This window comes from Mobula hypostoma, chromosome 7, assembly GCF_963921235.1.
Source record: "Mobula hypostoma chromosome 7, sMobHyp1.1, whole genome shotgun sequence".
Taxonomy (NCBI): Eukaryota; Metazoa; Chordata; class Chondrichthyes; order Myliobatiformes; family Myliobatidae; genus Mobula; species Mobula hypostoma.
In genome coordinates, this window is record NC_086103.1 from 188531833 (window position 1) to 188550781 (window position 18949).

The window sequence follows — 18949 nt, forward strand, 5'->3', positions numbered from 1 at the left end:
TAGTACTGAAGAAACAACATGATTGCAGCACGACTTAGACAAATTGAAAGAATGGGGAAAAGTGGCAGATGGAATACATAGAAAACCTACAGCACAATACAGGCCCTTCGACCCACAAAGCTGTGCTGAACATGTCCCTACCTTAGAATTACCTAGGCTTTACCCATAGCCCTCTACTTTTCTAAGCTCCATGTACCTATCCAGAAATCTCTTAAAAGACCCTATTGTATCCGCCTCCACCACCACCGCCGGCAGCCCATTCCACACACTCACCACTCTCTGTGTAAAAACTTACCCCGACATCTCCTCTGTACCTACTCCCAAGCACCTTAAAATTGTGCCCTCTCGTGCTAGCCATTTCAGACCTGGGGAAAAGACTCTGACTAACTGCATGATCAATGCCTCTCATTAGCTTGTACACTTCTATCAGGTCACTTCTCATTCTCTGCCACTCCAAGGAGAAAAGGCTGAGTTCACTCAACCTATTCTCATAAGGCATGCTCCCCCATCCAGGCAACATCCTTGTAAATCTCCTCTGCACCCTTTCTATGGCTTCCACATCCTTCCTGTAGTGAGGCGACCAGAACTGAGCACAGTACTCCATGTGGGGTCTGACCAGGGTCCTATATAGCTGCAACATTACCTCTCGGCTCCTAAACTCAATCCCATGATTGACGAAGGCCAATGCACTGTATGCCTTCTTAACCACAGAGTCAACCTACGCAGCAGCTTTGAGTGTCCTATGGACTCAGACCCCAAGATCCCTCTGATCCTCCACACTGCCAAGAGTCTTACCATTAATACTATATTCTTCCATCATATTTGACCTACCAAAATGAACCACCTCACACTTATCTGGGTTGAACTCCATCTGCCACTTCTCAGCCCAGTTTTGCATCCTATCAATGTCCTGTTGTAACCTCTGACAGCCCTCCACACTATCCACAACACCCCAAACCTTTGTGTCATCAGCAAATTTACGAACTCATCCCTCCACTTCCTCATCCAGGTCATTTATAAAAATGACAAAGAGTAGGGGTCCCAGAACAGACCCCTGAGGCACACCACTGGTCACTGACCTCCATGCAGAATATGACCTGTCTACAACCGTTCTTTGCCTTCTGTGGGCAAGCCAGTTCTGGATCCATAAAGCAATGTCCCCTTGGATCTCATGCCTCCTTACTTTCTCAATAAGCCTTGCATGGGGTACCTTATCAAATGCCTTGCTGAAATCCATATACACTACATCTACTGCTCTTCCTTCATCAATGTGTTTAGTCAGATCCTCAAAAAATTCAGTCAGGCTCGTACGGCACAACCTGCCTTTAACTTGCCTCTCAGGATCTTCTCCATCAACTTACCAACCACTGAAGTAAGACTCACTGATCTATAATTCCCTGGGCTATCCCTACTCCCTTCCTTGAATAAGAGAACAACATCTGCAACCCTCCAATCCTCCGGAACCTCTCCCATCCTCATTGATGATGCAAAGATCATCGCCAGAGGCTCAGCAATCTCCTCCCTCACTTCCCACAGTAGCCTGGGGTGCATCCCATCTGGTCCTAGTGACTTATCCAACTTTATGCTTTCCAAAAGCTCCAGCACATCCTCTTCCTTAATATCTACATGCTCAAGCTTTTCAGTCTGCTCAAAGTCATCACTACAATCGCCAAGAACCTTTTCTGTAGTGAATACTGAAGCAAAGTATTCCTTAAGTACCTCCGCTATTTCCTCCGGTTCTGTACACACTTTTTCACTGTCACACTTGATTGGTCCTATTCTCTCATGTCTTATCCTCTTGCTCTTCACATACTTATAGAATGCCTTTTGGGGTTTTCCTTAGTCCTGCTCACCAAGGCCTTCTCATGGCCCCTTCTGGCTCTCTTAATTTCATTCTTTAGCTCCTTCCTGCTAGTCTTATAATCTTCTAGAATCCTATCATTATCTCATTTTTTCAACCTTTTGTAAGCTCTTCTTTTCTTCTTGACTAGACTTACAACAGCCTTTGTATACCATGGTTCTGTACCCTACCATCCTTTCCCTGTCTCATTGGAACGTACCCACTCAGAACCCCACGCAAATATCCCCTGAATATTTGCTACATTTCTTCTGTATGTTTCCCTGAGAACATCTGTTTCCAATTTATGCTTCCAAGTTCCTGCCTGATTGACTTATATTTCTCCCTCCTCCAATTAAACATTTCCCTAACTTGTCTGCCCTATCCCTTCCAATGCTATAGTAAAGTAAATAGAATTGTGATCACTATCTCCAAAATGCTCTCCCACTGAGAGACCGGACACCTGACCAGGTTCATTTCCCAATACCAGATCAAGTACTGCCTCTCCTCTTGTAAGCTTATCTAAATATTGTGTCAAGAAACCTTCCTGAACACACCGAACAAACTCTACCCCCATCTAAATCCCGCACTCTAGGGAGATGCCAATCAATATTTGGGAAATTAAAATCTCCCACCACAACAACCGTGTTATTATTACTCCTTTCTAGAATATGTCTCTCTGTCTGCTCCTTGATGTCCCTGTTACTATTGGGTGGTCTATAAAAAAAACACCCAGCAGAGTTATTGACCCCTTCCTATTCCTAACTTCCACCCACAGAGACTCCGTAGACAACCCCTCCATGACTGCCTCCTTTTCTGCAGCCATGACACTATCTCAGATCAGCAGTGCCATGGCCCCCACCTCTTTTGTCTCCCTCCCTGTTCTTCCTGAAACATCTAAAGCCTGGCACTTGAAGTAACCATTCCTGCCCCTGCACCATCCAAGTCTCTGTAATGGCCACAACATCATAGCTCCAAGTGTTGATCCACGCTCTAAGCTCATCTGCTTTATTCATGATACTCCTCGCATTAAAATAGACATATCTCAAACCATCGGACTGAGCGCGTCCCTTCTCTATCACCTGCCTATCCTCCCTTTCGCACTGTCTCCAAACTTCTCTATTTGTCAGCCAACCTCCCTTTCCTCCGTCACTTCAGTTCAGTTCCCACCTCCCAGAAATTCTAGTTTAAACTCTCCTCAACAGCCTTAGCAAACCTTCCTGCCAGGATATTGGTCCCCCTTGGATTCAAGTACATTTGTTGGGAAATGTATGAAAATGCATTTTGGTAAAAGGAACAATCGTGCGAACTATTATCTCAATGGGAAGGTGCAAAGCGACTTCGGAGTCCTTGTGCAATACTCCCGGAATGTAAAGTTACAGAATCAGAATCAGGTTTGTTATCACCAGCATGTGATGGGAAGTTTGTTAACTTAACAGCAGCAGTTCAATGCAATACATAATGTGGAAGAGGAAAAAAATAATAATAATAAATAAGTAAATCAATTACAGTATACATATATTGAATAGATTAAAATGTGAAAAAAAACAGAAAAACTATATATTTTTAAAAAATGAGGTAGTGTCCAAAGCTTCAATGTCCATTCAGGAATCGGATGGCAGAGGGGAAGAAGCTGTTCCTGAATCGCTGAGTGTGTGCCTTCAAGCTTCTGTATCTCCTACCTGATGGTAACAGTGAGAGAAGGGCATGTCCTGGGTGCTGGAGGTCCTTAATAATGGATGCTGCCTTTCTGAGACACTGCTCCCTGAAGATGTCCTGGGTACTTTGTAGGCTGGTACCCAAGATGGAGCTGACTAGATTTACAACCTTCCACAGCTTCTTTCGGTCCTGTGCCAGATAGTGATGCAGCCTGTCAGAATGCTCTCCATGGTACATCTATAGAAGTTTTTGAGTGATTTGCCAAATCTCTTCAAACTCCTAATAAAGTATAGCCGCTGTCTTGCCTTCTTTGTGACTATATCAATGTGTTGCGACCAGGTTAGATCCTCAGAGATTTTGACACCCAGGAACTTGAAGCTGCTCACTCTCTCCACTTCTGATCCCTCTATGAGGATTGGTATGTGTTCCTTCGTCTTACCCTTCCTGAAGTCCACAATCAGCTCTTTCATCTTACTGACGTTGAGTGCCAGGTTGTTGCTGTGGCACCATTCCACTAGTTGGCATATCTCACTCCTGTACGCCCTCTCATCACCACCTGAGATTCTACCAACAATGGTTGTATTGTCAGCAAATTTATAGATGGTATTTGAGCAATGCCTAGACACACAGTCATGTGTATATAGAGAGTAGAGCAGTGGGATAAGCACAGATCCCTGAGGTGCGCCAGTGTTGATCGTCAGTGAAGAGGATGTGTTATCACTGATCCACTTAGATTGTGGTCTTCTGGTTAGGAAGTTGAGGATCCAATTGCAGAGGGAGGTACAGAGGCCAACTTCTCAATCAGGATTGTGGGAATGATGCTATTAAATGCTGAGCTATAGTCGATGAACAGCATCCTGACATAGGTGTTTGTGTTTCCCAGGTGGTCTAAAGCCACGTAGAGAGCCATTAAGATTGAATCTGCCATTGATCTACTGTGGCGATAGGCAAATTGTAATGGGTCCAGGTCCTTGATGAGGCAAGAGTTCAGTCTTACCCTTGAGTCTGTGGTAAAGAAGGCAAAGCCAATGTTGCCATTTATTTCAAGGGGAATAGAGTATAAAAGCAAGGAAATAATGCTGAGCCTTTATAAGACACTAGTTAGGCCGCATGGAGTATTGTCACAGTTTTTGGCCCCATATCTCAGAAAGGATGTGTCGGTATTGGAGAGAGTCCAAAGGAGGTTCACGAGGATTATGCTGGGAATTTAGGGGTTAACATACAAGGAGAGCGTTTGGCAGCTTTGGGCCTGTACTCACTGGAATTTAAGAACATAAGAAATAGGAGCAGGAGTCGGCCATCTGGCCCATCGAGCCTGCTCCACCATTTAATAAGACCATGGCTGATCTGACCATGGATTCATCTCCACCTACCTGCCTTTTCCCCTTAACCCTTAATTCCCCTACTGTGGAAATCTATCCAACCTTGTATTAAGTATATTTACTGAGGTAGCCTCCACTGCTTCATTGGGCAGAGAATTCCACAGATTCACCACTCTCTGGGAAAAGCAGTTCCTCCTCATCACTGATCTAAATCTACTCCCCCAAATCTTGATGCAATGTCCCCTAGTTCTCGTCTCATCTATCAGTGGAAACAACTTTCCAGTCTCTCTTATCTATCCCTTTCATAATTTTATATATTTCTATAAGATCTCCTCTCAGCCTTCTGACTTCCAGCGAGTACAGTCCCAGGCGACTTAATCTCTCTTCATAGTCTAACCCTCTCAGCTCTGAATAAACCTGGTGAACTTCCTCCAAAGCCAGTAAATCCTTCCTCAAGTACGGAGACCAGAACTACATGCAGTACTCCAGATGTGGCCTCACCAGTACCCTGTATAGTTGCAACATAACCTCCCTGCTCTTAAATTCAATCCCTCTCGCAATGAAAGCCAACATTCAGTTTGTCTTCTTGATAGTCTGCTGCACCTGCAAACCAACCTTTTGTGATTCATGCTCAAGCACTCCCAAGTCCCTCTGCACAGCAGCATGCTGCTATTTTTTACCATTTAAATAATAACCTGCTGTTTCATTTTTCCTTCCAAAGTGGATGACCTCACATTTACCAACATTGTACTCCATCTGCCAGACCCTTGCCCACTCACTTAACCTATCCATATCTCTCTGCAGACTCTCCGTATCTTCTGCACAATTTGCTTTTCCACTCAATTTGGCATCATCAGCAAACTTAGATCCACTACACCCGGTCCCCTCTTCCAGATTGTTCATGTATATCGTGAACAGTTGTGGACCCAACATCAACTTCCGCAGTACACCACTCACCACTGATTGCCAGCCCGAGTAACACCCACGTATTCTAACTCTCTGCTTTCCATTAGTTAACCAATCCTCTAGCCATGATAATACATCACCCCCAACTCAATGCATCCTTATCTTATGGATAAGTTTTTTATGTGGCATCTTATTGAAAGCCTTCTGGAAATCCAAGTAAATAACATCCATTTGTTCCCCTCCATGCACTGCGCTGATTATAATTTAGAAGAATGCGGGGGGATCTAATTGAAACCTACCGAATGTTGGGTGAATGTGGAGAGGATGCTTCCTGTGGTGGAGAAATCCAGAAGTAGTGGGCACAGCCTTAAAATAGAGGGGTGACCTTTTAGAACTGAGGTTGAGGAATTTATTTAGGGCAGTGAAACTGTGGAGTGCTGGTGGAGAGCAAGTCCCTGAGTACATTTAAGGTGGAAGTTGATAGTTTCCAGATTGGTCAGAGCATCAAAGGATATGGGGAGAAGGCAGGTACACGGAATTGAGTAGAGTCCAGGATCAGCCATGATGGAATGGCAGAGCAGATTTGATGGGCTGAATGGCCTAATTCTGCTCCTAATTCTTATGGAGCTACTCCTGAATCAGAGTCAGGTTTAATATCACTAACATATATCATGAAGCTTGTTGTTTTGTGTCTGCAGTTCAATGTAATACATAATAATATAAAAAACTAAATTACAGTAAGAAAGAAAAAACATTTAATCAAATATATAATGCAAAAAGGGAGCAAAAAAAGAGGAAAATAGTGAGGTGGTGTTCATGGATACATTATCCATTCAGAAATCTGATGGTGCAGGGGAAGAAGCTGTTCCTGAAACATTGAGTGAGTGTCTTCAGGCTCTTGTACCTCATCCTTGTTGGTGGCAATGAGAAGAAGGCATGTCCTGGGTGATGGGGGTCTGCTTTGTTGCTGCCTCGTTGAGACACCGCCTTTTGAAGATATTCTGGATCCTGGGGAGGCTGGTGCCCGTGCCCGTGCCCATGATGGAGCTGGCTGAGTTTGCCAACTCGTGTGCCAACCAGCTTCACTACAGAAGGAAAATGCATGCTCTTGCCACTCGCTGGATGCCCACCTACAATTTCAAGAAACATATTTGCATGCACAGAAGGAACACTGTCTCAGTACTTTTATATTTGTGTGCTGTAGCACTTACTTTGTATTCGCAGTTATTTTGTAAATTCTTTGCATTTCTGGTCAGATGCTAACTGTATTTCATTGGCTTTGTATCTGTACTCAGCACAATGACAATAAAATTGAATCGAATCTAATCTAAAGTTCTGTCTAAGACTCTTGCACTAAGGAGGTTGCAGTCAAGATTGAAGAATTTAAAGATGCACCCTCCACGAGAACCGTAACCTTTTTCTGCTTTGGAGGTCTGCATGCCTCAATGACCCAGGGAGCTATGTTGTCTGGAGTCAGGGGCTTTACCCTTTGGCTCTTGGCGGCGTCACCCATGCCAGATAGGTCAAAGGGTAGAAGCCCGACTGAGAATGGTCCACTGGTCCTCCAGGCTTGGGAGTTCAGCTCAAGCTAACAATCCTGACTGATCAAATAAAACTGTTAGAGACAGAGTCATAGGAAAGTATGGCACAGAAACAGACCCTTCAGCCCATCTAGTCCATGCCAAAACCATTTAAACTGCTTGATCTGCACCGAGAACATGTCCCTCCATATCCACACCATCCATTTAGAAACATAGAAAACCTACTACAACACAATACAGGCTCTTCGGCCCACAAAGCTGTGCCGAACATGTACTTACTTAGAAATTACCAAGGGTTACCCATAGCCCTCAATTTTTCCAAGCTCCATGTACCTAGACAGGAGTCTCTTAAAAGACCCTATCATATTTGCCTCCATCACTGTCGCCAGCAGCCCATTCCACGCACTCACCACTCGCTGCGTAAAAAAAAATTTACCCCGATATCTCCTCTGTTCCTACTTCCAAGCACCTTAAAACTGTGTCCTCTCATGCTAGCCATTTCAGCCCTGGGGAAAAGCCTCTGACTATCCACACAATCAATGCCTCTCATCATCTTATACACATCTATCAGGTCACCTCTCATCCTCTGTCGCTAAGGAGAAAAGGCCAAGTTCACTCAACCTATTTTCATAAGGCATGCTCCCCAATCCAGGCAACATCCTTGTAAATCTCCTCTGCACCCTTTCTATGGTTTCCACATCCTTCCTATAGTGAGGTGACCAGAATTGAGCACAGTACTCCAAGTGAGGCCTGACCAGGGTCCTATATAGCCGTAACATTACCTCTCGGCTCTTAAACTCTATTCCATGATTGATGAAGGCCAATGCACCATATGCTTTCTTAACCACAGTCAACCTGCGTAGCAGCTTTGAGTGTCCTATGGACTCGGACCCCAAGATCCCTCTGATCCTCCACACTGCCAAGAGTCTTACCATTAATACTATATTCCGCCAACATATTTGACCTTCCAAAATGAACCACCTCCCACTTATCTGGGTTGAACTCCATCTGCCACTTCTCAGCCCAGTTTTCCATCCTATCTAAGTCCCGCTGTAACCTCTGACAGCCCTCCACACTGTCCACAATACCCCCAAACTTTGTGTCATCAGAAAAATTACAAACCTATCCCTCCACTTCCTCATCCAGGTCATTTATAAAAATCACGAAGGGGTCCCAGAACAGATACCTGAGGCACACCACTGGTGACCGACCTCCATGCAGAATATGACCCGTCTATAACCACTCTTTGCCTTCTGTGAGCAAGCCAATTCTGGATCCATAAAGCAAGGCTCCTTACTTTCTCAATAAGCCTCGCATGGGGTACCTTATCAAATGCCTTGCTGAAATCCATATACACTACATCTACTGCTCTACCTTCATCAATGTGTTTAGTCACATCCTCAAAAAATTCAATCAGGCTCATAAGGCACGACCTGCCTTTGACAAAGCCATGCTGACTAATCCTAATCATATTATGAATCTCCAAATGTTCATAAATCCTGCCTCTCAGGATATTTTCCATCAACTTACCAACTACTGAAGTAAGGCTCACTGGTCTATAATTTCCAGGGCTATCTCTACTCCCTTTCTTGAATAAAGGAACAACATCTGCAACTCCCCCCCCCAATCCTCCAGAACCTCTCCTAACCCAAAGATCATCGCCAGAGGCTCACCAATCTCCTCCCTCACCTCCCACTGTAGCCTGGGGTACATCTCATCCAATCTCGGAGACCTACCCAACTTGATGCTTTCCGAAAGCTCCAGCACATCCTCTTTCTTAATGTCTATATGCTCAAACCTTTCAATCCACTGTAAGTCATCCCTACAATCGCCAAGATCGTTTTTTTGTACTGAATACTGAAGCAAAGTATTCACTAAGTATCTCTGTTATCTCCTCCGGTTCCATACACACTTTTCCACTGTCACACTTGATTGATCCTATTCTCTCATGTCTTACATCCTCTTGCTCTTCACATACTTGTAGAATGCCTTGGGGTTTTCCTTAATCCTGTCCGCCAAGGTCTTCTCATGGCCCCTTCTGGCTCTCCTAATTTCATTCTTTAGCTCCTTCCTGCAAGCCTTATAATCTTCTAGATCTCTATCATGACCTAGTTTTTTAAATCTTTCATAAGCTTTTCTTTTCTTCTTGACTAGATTTTCCAAAGCCTTTGTACACCACAGTTCCTGTACCCTACCATCCTTTCCCTGTCTCATTGGAATGTACCTATGCAGAACATCCCCTGAACATTTGCCACATTCCTGCTGTACTTTTCCCTGAGAACATCTGTTCCCAATTTATGCTTCCAAATTCCAGCCTGATAGCCTCATATTTCCCTTTACTCCAATTAAACGCTTTCCTAACTTGTCTGTTCCTATTCATCTCCAATGCTTTGGTAAAGGAAATAGAATTGTGATCACTATCTCCAAAATGCTCTCCCACTGAGAGACCTGACACTTGACGAGGTTTATTTCCCAATACCGGAACAAGTACAACCTCTCCTCTTATCTACATATTGTGTCAGGAAACCCTCCTGAACACACCTAACAAACTCCACCCCATCTAAAACCCTTGCTCTAGGGAGATGCCAATCAATATCTGGGAAATTAATATCTCCCACCACAACCCTGTTATTATTACTCCTTTCCAGAATCTGTCTCCCTATCTGCGCCTCGATATCCCTGTTACTATTGGGTGGTCTATAAAAAACATACAGTAGAGTTATTGACCCCTTCCTGTTTCTAACTCCCACCCACAGGGAAGCAGTAGACAACCCCTCCATGACTGTCTCCTTCTCTGCAGCTGTGACACTATCTCTGATTAACAGTGCCATGCCCCCACCTCTTTTACCTCCCTCCCTGTCCTTTCTGAAACATCTAAAGCCTGGCACTCGAAGTAGCCATTCCTGCCCCTGCACCATCCAAGTCTCTGTAATGGCCACAACATCATAGCTCCAAGTGCTGATCCACGCTCTAAGCTCATCCGCTTTATTCATAATACCCCTTGCATGAAAATACACACATCTCAAACCATCGGACTGAGCGCGTTCCTTCTCTATCACCTGCCTATCCTCCCTCTTGCACTGTCTCTAAGATTTCTCTATTTGTCAGCCAATCAACCCTTCCTCTGTCTCTTCAGTTCAGTTCCCACCCCCCCACCCCAGCAATTCTGGTTTAAACTCTCCCCAAAAGCCTTAGCAAACCTCCCTGCCAGGATATTTTTCCCCCTGGGATTCAAGTGCAACCCGTCCTTTTTGTACAGGTCACACCTGCCCCAAAAGTGGTCTCAATGATCAAGGAATTTGAATCCCTGCCCCCTACTCCAGCCCCTCAGACAAAAATTTATCCTCAACCTCACTCTATTCCTACTTTTAAAAGTGTTTTTTAGGAATATGGTATGTCTGACACAATTGATCAAATGTAATAAAATTGCCAGTCATATAAAGGTCTTCTATTTTCTGCACACCTTTGTCTGCCCAGATCCTGAAACCACCATCTGCTCTTCCTGCCCTGAAGTATGTATTGCCCCATATTGGGGAGAAGCAAGAAATGGGGGGAGTATGATGTGCTTTATACCAGATATCAACAGTAATTTTGAGGAAAGGGTTCTCAGTTGTACTTTTCAGATTTCTTGGGTCTGCAGAGTATAGATAGAGCTTTAATGGGAGGTTTGGTACTGATGCCTGTTCAATATTCACCCAGGCTGGAAGGGCCCCCATTGAGAAATAAAACATTGCAGAACGTAACTGAGCAGACCAATAATACCATTTTAGGTTCGGAAGCCATAGCCCTCCCCTTCCATAGGGCAGGTATAGCAGCCTAAGTCTCAGTCTAGATTTTTTATTATTCCAAATGAATTTACTAAAAATACTATTAAGCTTATCAAAAATAATTTTGGTAGTGGGAGAGGAAGTGATTGAAAAAGGTATAAAAATTTTGGTAATATATTCATTTTGATCATGTTTATACGGCCAATCATTGATACGGGCATTGTTATCCATCGATCCAATGTCTCCTTCACTTCGTTCAGTAGTAGATCATAGTTTGTTGGGACGATCGTTTTAATTTCAGGGCTAATTTTGACACCAAGGTAGGAAAATCCTTCCTTTGCATTTATAAATTGGTTTTTTATGACTGGTTTCAATCCTAAGATTACTACCTTTGAGGTCCTGCTTCTCAACTTCTTTCCTAACTTCCTGTAGTCTGTTTTCAGAACCTCTTCCCTTTTCCTACCTATTTACCTACTAAACTGCTCAAACGCTGAAATTGAGCAGCATGCACCACTTGTGCTGGCAGCTCATTCCACACCTCACCACTCTCTGAGTGAAGAAGTTGCCCCTCATGTTCCCCTTAAACTTTTTCACCTTTCACCCTTAACCCATAAGGACCTCTAGATCCAATCTCAGTGGAAAAAGCCTGTTTACATTGACTTTTACTCCTCATCATTTTGTATATCTCTATTAAATCTCCTCTCAATCTTCTACGTTCTGAGGAATAAAGTCCTAATCTAGTCAACCCTTCCTTACAACTCAGGTCCTCCAGACCTGGCAACATCCTTGTAAATTTTTTTCTGTACTTATTTAAAACTCTCTTGTTGGTAGGTGACCAAAACTTCACCCAATACTCCAAATTAGGCCTCCCCAACATCTTCTACAACTTCAACATAGCATCCCATTTCCTGTACTCAATACTTTGATTTAGAAACATAGAAAACCTACAGCACAATACAGGCCCTTCGGCCCACAAAGTTATGCCGAACATGTCCCTACCTTAGAAATTACCTAGGGTTACCCATAGCCCTCTATTTTTCTAAGCTCCATGTACCTATCCAGAAGTCTCTTAAAAGACTGTATCGTTTCCGCCTCCACCACCATTGCCGGCAGCCCATTCCACACACTCACCACTCTCTGTGTAAAAAAGTTACCCTTGACATCTCCTCTGTACCTGCTCCCAACCATCTTAATCCTGTGCCCTCTTGTGGCAGCCATTTCAGCCCTAGGAAAAAGCCTCTGACTATCCACACAATCAATGCCTCTCATCATCTTATACAACTCTAAAGGCCAATGTGGCAAAAGCTTTCTTTATGATCCAATCTTTAATTTATCCCACTTTTTAAGAAAGGAGGGAGAAAGAAAACAGGCAATTGCAGACCAGTTAGTCTGACATCAGTGGTGGGGAAGATGCTGGAGTCAATTATAAAAGATGAAATAGTGGCATATTTGGATAGCAGTGGCAGGATGGGTCTGAGTCAGCATGGAATTACGAAGGGGAAATCATGCTTGACTAATCTTCTGGAATTTTTTGAGAATGTAACTATGAAAATGGACATGGGAAAGCCAGTGGATGTAGTGTACCTGGGCTTTCAGAAAGCCTTCGATAAGGTCTCACATAGGAGGTTAGTGTGCAAAATTAGAGCAAATGGTATTGGGGGTAGGGTACTGACATGGATAGAAAATTGGTTGGCAGACAGGAAACAAAGAGTAGGGATTAATGGGTCCTTTTCAGAATGGCAGGCAGTGACTAGTGGGGTACCGCAAGACTTGGTGCTGGGACCGCAGCTATTTACAATATATATTAATGATTTAGATGAAGGGATTAAAAGTAACATTAGCAAATTTGCAGATGACACAAAGCTGGGTGGCAGTGTGAAATGTGAGGAGGATGTTATGAGAAGGCAGGGTGACTTGGGTGAGTGGGCAGATACAGTTTAATGTGGATAAATGTGAGGTTATCCACTTTGGTGGCAAGAACAGGAAGGTAGATTACTATCTGAATGGTGTCAAGTTAGGAAAAGGGGAAGTACAACAAGGGCCTGTATTGTGCTGTAGGTTTTGTATGTTTCTAAATCAAAGTATTGAGTACAGGAAATGGGATGCTATGTTGAAGTTGTAGAAGATGTTGGGGAGGTCTAATTTGGAGTATTGGGTGAAGTTTTGGTCACCTTCCAACGGGAGACATGTTCCCGATGTTGGGGGAGTCCAGAACCAGAGGCCACAGTTTAAGAATAAGGGGTAGACAATTTAGAACGGAGTTGAGGAAAAACTTTTTCACACAGAGGGTTGTGGTTCTGTGGAATGCTCTGCCTCAGAAGGCAGTGGAGGTCAATTCTCTGGATTCTTTCTAGAAAGAGTTAGATAGAGCTCTTAAAGATAACGGAGTGAAGGGATATGGGGAGAAGGCAGGAGAAGAGTACTGATTGTGGATGATCAGATCGTAGGGGATTCCATAGTCAGGGAAACAGACAGGAGATTCTGTGAGCCTGATAGAGATACCCGCATGGTGTGTTGCCTCCCAGGTGCCAGGGTATGGGATGTCTCGGATCGGGTCCTGAATATTCTGAAGGGGGAGGGTGAGAAACCAATTGTCTTGGTACATGTTGGTACTAATGACATAGATAGGACAAAGGAGGAGGTCCTGAAGAGAGATTTCCAGGAGTTAGGAAGGAAGCTGAGAAGCAGGACCTCCAGGGTAGTAATCTCAGGATTGCTACCTGTGCCACGTGCTAGCGAGGGCAAGAATAGTAGGATCAGGCAGATGAATGTGTGGCTGAGAGACTGGTGCAGGGGGCAGGGCTTCAGATTCTTGGATCATTGGGATCTGTTCAAAAAGGACAGGTTACACCTGAACCCGAAGGGGACCAATATCCTGGCGGGAAAGTTTAATAGAGCTGTTAGGGAAGGTTTAAACTAATTTGGCAGGGGTATGGGAACCGGAATGATAGAGTGGAGGAAGGGAAAAACAGAAATAAATCTAAGATAGTGAGCAGTAAAGATGTCAGGAAAGACAGGCAGGTGATGGGGCAAATTTGTAGCAATTGGGATGAGTTGCAGTGCAATAAAGTTGCAGTGAAATCAAAGCGAAAAGTACCAAATACTGGTCTTAAGGTGTTATACTTAAATGCACACAGCATAAGGAATAAGGTGGATGATCTTGTCGTACAGCCGCAGATTGGCAGGTATGATATTGTGCCATCACTGAGACGTGGCTAAAGGATGCATGTCTCTGGGAGCTGAACGTCCAAGGATACACGGTGTATCGGAAGGATAGGAAGGTAGGCAGAGGGGGAGGCGTGGCTTTATTGGTAAGAAATGACATCAAATCATTAGAAAGAGGTGATATAGGATCGGAAGATGCAGAATCTTTATGGGTTGAGCTAAGAAATCGCAGGGGTAAAAGGACCCTGATGGCAGTTATTTATAGGCCTCCAAACAGCTGCAGGGATGTGGATTACAAATTACAACAGGAAATAGAAAAGGCTTTTCAGAAGGGCAGTGTTATGATAATTATGGGGGATTTTAACGTGTGAGTAGATTGGGAAAATCAGGTCAGCACTGGATCTCAAGAGAGAGAATTTATAGAATGTCTGCGAGATGGCTTTTTAGAACAGCTTGTTGTTGAGCCCACTAGGGGATCGGCTGTACTGGATTGAGTATTGTGTAATGAACCGGAGGTGATTAGAGAGATTGAGGTGAAGGAACCCTTAGGAGGCAGTGATCATAACATGATTGAGTTCACTGTGAAATTTGAAAAGAGAAGCCGAAATCTGATGTGTCAGTATTTCAGTGGAGTAAAGGAAATTATAGTGGCATGAGAGAGGAACTGGCCAAAGTTGACTGGAAAGGGACACTGGCGGGAAAGATGGTGGAGCAGCAGTGGCTGGAGTTTATGCGAGAAGTGAGGAAGGTGCAAGACAGGTATATTCCAAAAAAGAAGAAATTTTCAAATGGAAAAAGGATGCAACCATGATTGACAAGAGAAGTCAAAGCCAAAGTTAAAGCAAAGGAGAGGGCATACAAGGAAGCAAAAATCAGTGGGAAGACAGAGGATTGGGAAGTTTTTAAAACCTTACAAAAGGAAACTAAGAAGGTCATTAAGAGGGAAAAGATTAACTATGAAAGGAAGCTAGCAAATAATATCAAAGAGGATACTAAAAGCTTTTTCAAGTATATAAAGAGTAAAAGACAGGTGAGAGTAGATATAGGACATAGAAAATGATGCTGGAGCAATTGTAATGGGAGATAAGGAGATGACAGAGGAACTGAATGAGTATTTTGCATCAGTCTTCACTGAGGAAGACATCAGCAGTATACCGGACACTCAAGGGTGGCAGGGAAGAGAAGTGTGCGCAGTCACAATTATGACAGAGAAAGTACTCAGGAAGCTGAATAGTCTAAAGGTAGGTAAATCTCCCGGACCAGATGGAATGCACCCATGTGTTCTGAAGGAAGTAGCTGTGGAGATTGCAGAGGCATTAGTGATGATCTTTCAAAAGTCGATAGATTCTGGCATGATTCCGGAGGACTGGAAGATTGCAAATGTCACTCCGCTATTTAAGAAGGGGGCAAGGAAGCAAAAAGGAAATTACAGACCTGTTAGCTTGACATTGGTGGTTGGGAAGTTGTTGGAGTCGATTGTCAAGGATGAGGTTACAGAGTACCTGGAGGCATATGACAAGATAGGCAGAACTCAGCATGGATTCCTTAAAGGAAAATCCTGCCTGACAAACCTATTACAATCTTTTGAGGAAATTACCAGTAGGCTAGACAAGGGAGATGCAGTGGATGTTGTATATTTGGATTTTCAGAAGGCCTTTGACAAGGTGCCACACATGAGGCTACTTAACAAGATAAGAGCCCATGGAATTACGGGAAAGTTACATACGTGGATAGGGTGTTGGCTGATTGGCAGGAAACAGAGAGTGGGAATAAAGGGATCCTATTCTGGTTGGCTGCCGGTTACCAGTGGTTTTCCACAGGGATCAGTGTTGGGGCCGTTTCTTTTTACATTGTACATCAACGATTTGGATTATGGAATGGATGGCTTTGTGGCTAAGTTTGCTCACGATACGAAGATAGGTGGAGGGGCCGGTAGTGCTGAGGAAACGGAGAGTCTGCAGAGAGACTTGGATAGATTGGAAGAATGGGCAAAGAAGTGGTAAATGAAGTATAATGTTGGAAAGTGTATGGTTATGCACTTTGGCAGAAGTAATAAACAGGCAAACTATTATTTAAATGGGGAAAGAATTCAAAGTTCTGAGATGCAACGGGACTTGGGAGTCCTCGTACAGGATACCCTTAAGGTTAACCTCCAGGTTGAGTCGGTAGTGAAGAAGGCGAATGCAATGTTGGCATTCATTTCTAGAGGAATAGAGTATAGGAGCAGGGATGTGATGTTGAGGCTCTATAAGGTGCTGGTGAGAGCTCACTTGGAGTACTGTGGGTAGTTTTGGGCTCCTTATTTAAGAAAGGATGTGCTGACGTTGGAGAGGGTACAGAGAAGATTCACTAGAATGGTTCTGGAAATGAGAGGGTTAACATATGAGGAACGTTTGTCTGCTCTTGGATTGTATTCCTTGCAGTTTAGAAGACTGACGGGGGGACCTTATAGAAACATTTCAAATGTTGAAAGGCATGGACAGAGTGGATGTGGCAAAGTTGTTTCACATGATGGGAGGAGTCTAGTACGAGAGGGCATGACTTAAGGATTGAAGGGTGCCCATTCAGAACAGAAATGCAAAGAAATTTCTTTAGCCAGAGGGTGGTGAATCTATGGAATTTGTTACCACGGGCAGCAGTGGAGGCCAAGTCACTGGGTGTATTTAAGGCAGAGATTGATAGGTATCTGAGTAGCCAGGGCATCAAAGGTTATGGTGAGAAGGCGGGGGAGTGGGACTAAATGGGAGAATGGATCAGCTCATGATAAAATGGCGGAGCAGACTCGATGGGCCGAATGGCCGACTTCTGCTCCTTTGTCTTATGGTCTTATGATCACAGTGAATGGTGGTGCTGGCTCAAAGGGCTGAATGGCCTACTCCTGCACCTGTTGTCTAATCTACCTGTGACACCACTTCAATGAATTTTAGATCTGTAATCCCAGATCCCTTTGTTCTACTGTACTCTTTACTGCCCTACTGTAAACTGTAAGGCCACCCTGGTTGATCCAACTGAAATGCAACACCTTAAATTCCATCTACATTAAATTCCATCTGCCATTTTTATCCCCATTTTTTCCAGCTGATCCAGATCCCTCTTCAAGCCACGATAGCCTTCCTCACTGTCCACTACACCCCCAATCTTGGTGCCATTTTCAAATTAGCTCATCCAGTTGAGCACATTATCATCCCGATAATTGGTGACAAACAATAAAAGACCCAGCACCAATCCCTGCATCACACCAATATTCACAGGCCTGCAGTCAGAGAGGCAACGATCTACTACCACTGTCTTGTCGTCTCTCACAAACCCAATGTCTAATCCAGTTTACCACCTCTCCTGAATGCTGATCGACTGAACCTTCTCGACCAGCCTCCCTTGCCGGATTTTGTTAAATGCCTTGCTAAAGTCCATCTAGACAATGTCCACTGCCTTGCCTTTGTTTACTTTCATGGTAACTTCTTCAAAAAACTCTGTAAGCTTGGTTTGACACGACCTACCACACTCTAAGCTATGTAGACTATCAGTCCATATCTATCCAAGTACCTATATGTGGCCCCTGAGAACACTTTCCAATAATTTTCCCAAACCAATGTCAAATTCACCAGCCTATAATTTCCTGGTTTATGTATAGAGCCTTTTTTAAACAGTGGAACAACATTGGCTATCTTCCAGTCCTCTAGTTCCTTACCTGTCACTAAGGATGATTTAAATATCTGTGCTTGGGACCTGGTAATTTCTGTACTTGCCCCATAGGGTCCGACAGAGCAATTCGTCAGGCCCTCAGGATTTATCAACACTGATTTGTCCCAGGACAGCAAACATCGCCTCGGTAATCCGTACAGGGTCCATGAAGTCCATAAAGACCCTGTCTTATAGAGTCCTTCTCCTGAGTAAGTACAGATGCAAAAAAATATATACAAGATCTCCCACACCTCTTTTGGCTCCACACATGGATTACCATTCTGATGTTACGGAAACAGCAATGAAATATCCTTCTGTGGGATTACACTCATTATTCTGCCCCCCATTCCGTATATACAAGAATAGACTATTTCATAACATTTGGAAAAGACAAAGACAAAATAAACACCTGTGGAATTGGGACAATAGATGTAAGTGACCATGCACCTATATATTTATCTGTTGTTTTTGACCTACAACCAAAGAATACTACTTGGAAACTAAATTCAAGTCTACTCAATGATCCTTATTTTAAGCAACAAATTAAAAAAGAAATTGATCTTTCCTTAGAATTCAATGTTAATGGAGAGGTTTCACCTCCCATTCTATGGGATACTCTGAAGGCTGTCTTAAGAGGGAAAATTATAGCGATATCTTTATATAAGAAAAATATAAGGAATAAAATATTAGAGGAATTACAAAATAAGCTGAAGGAACTAGAAAAAACACAAATTGAGTTTGGCACAGGATACACTAGAGGAAATTTTAAAAATTAGGAATGAAATTAATAGTTTGGCTGCACAAGAAATTAGAAAAAATGTAATGTTTCTGAAGCAGACACACTATGAAAGTGGATCTAAATCAATGAAAATACTGGCGTGGAAACTGAAAAACAAGTTAGCAGAAAATACTATTCATAGAATTAGGGATCCAAGAACAAAAGTAAAAAAAAATAAGCTAAGTGAAATTCAAGAAGCGTTTGTGATGTTTTACAAAACTCTATATTCCAAAGTTCCAGGGGGAAGCATAGCCCAGAATGACACCTTCCTGAATTCTTTAGAGTTACCCACT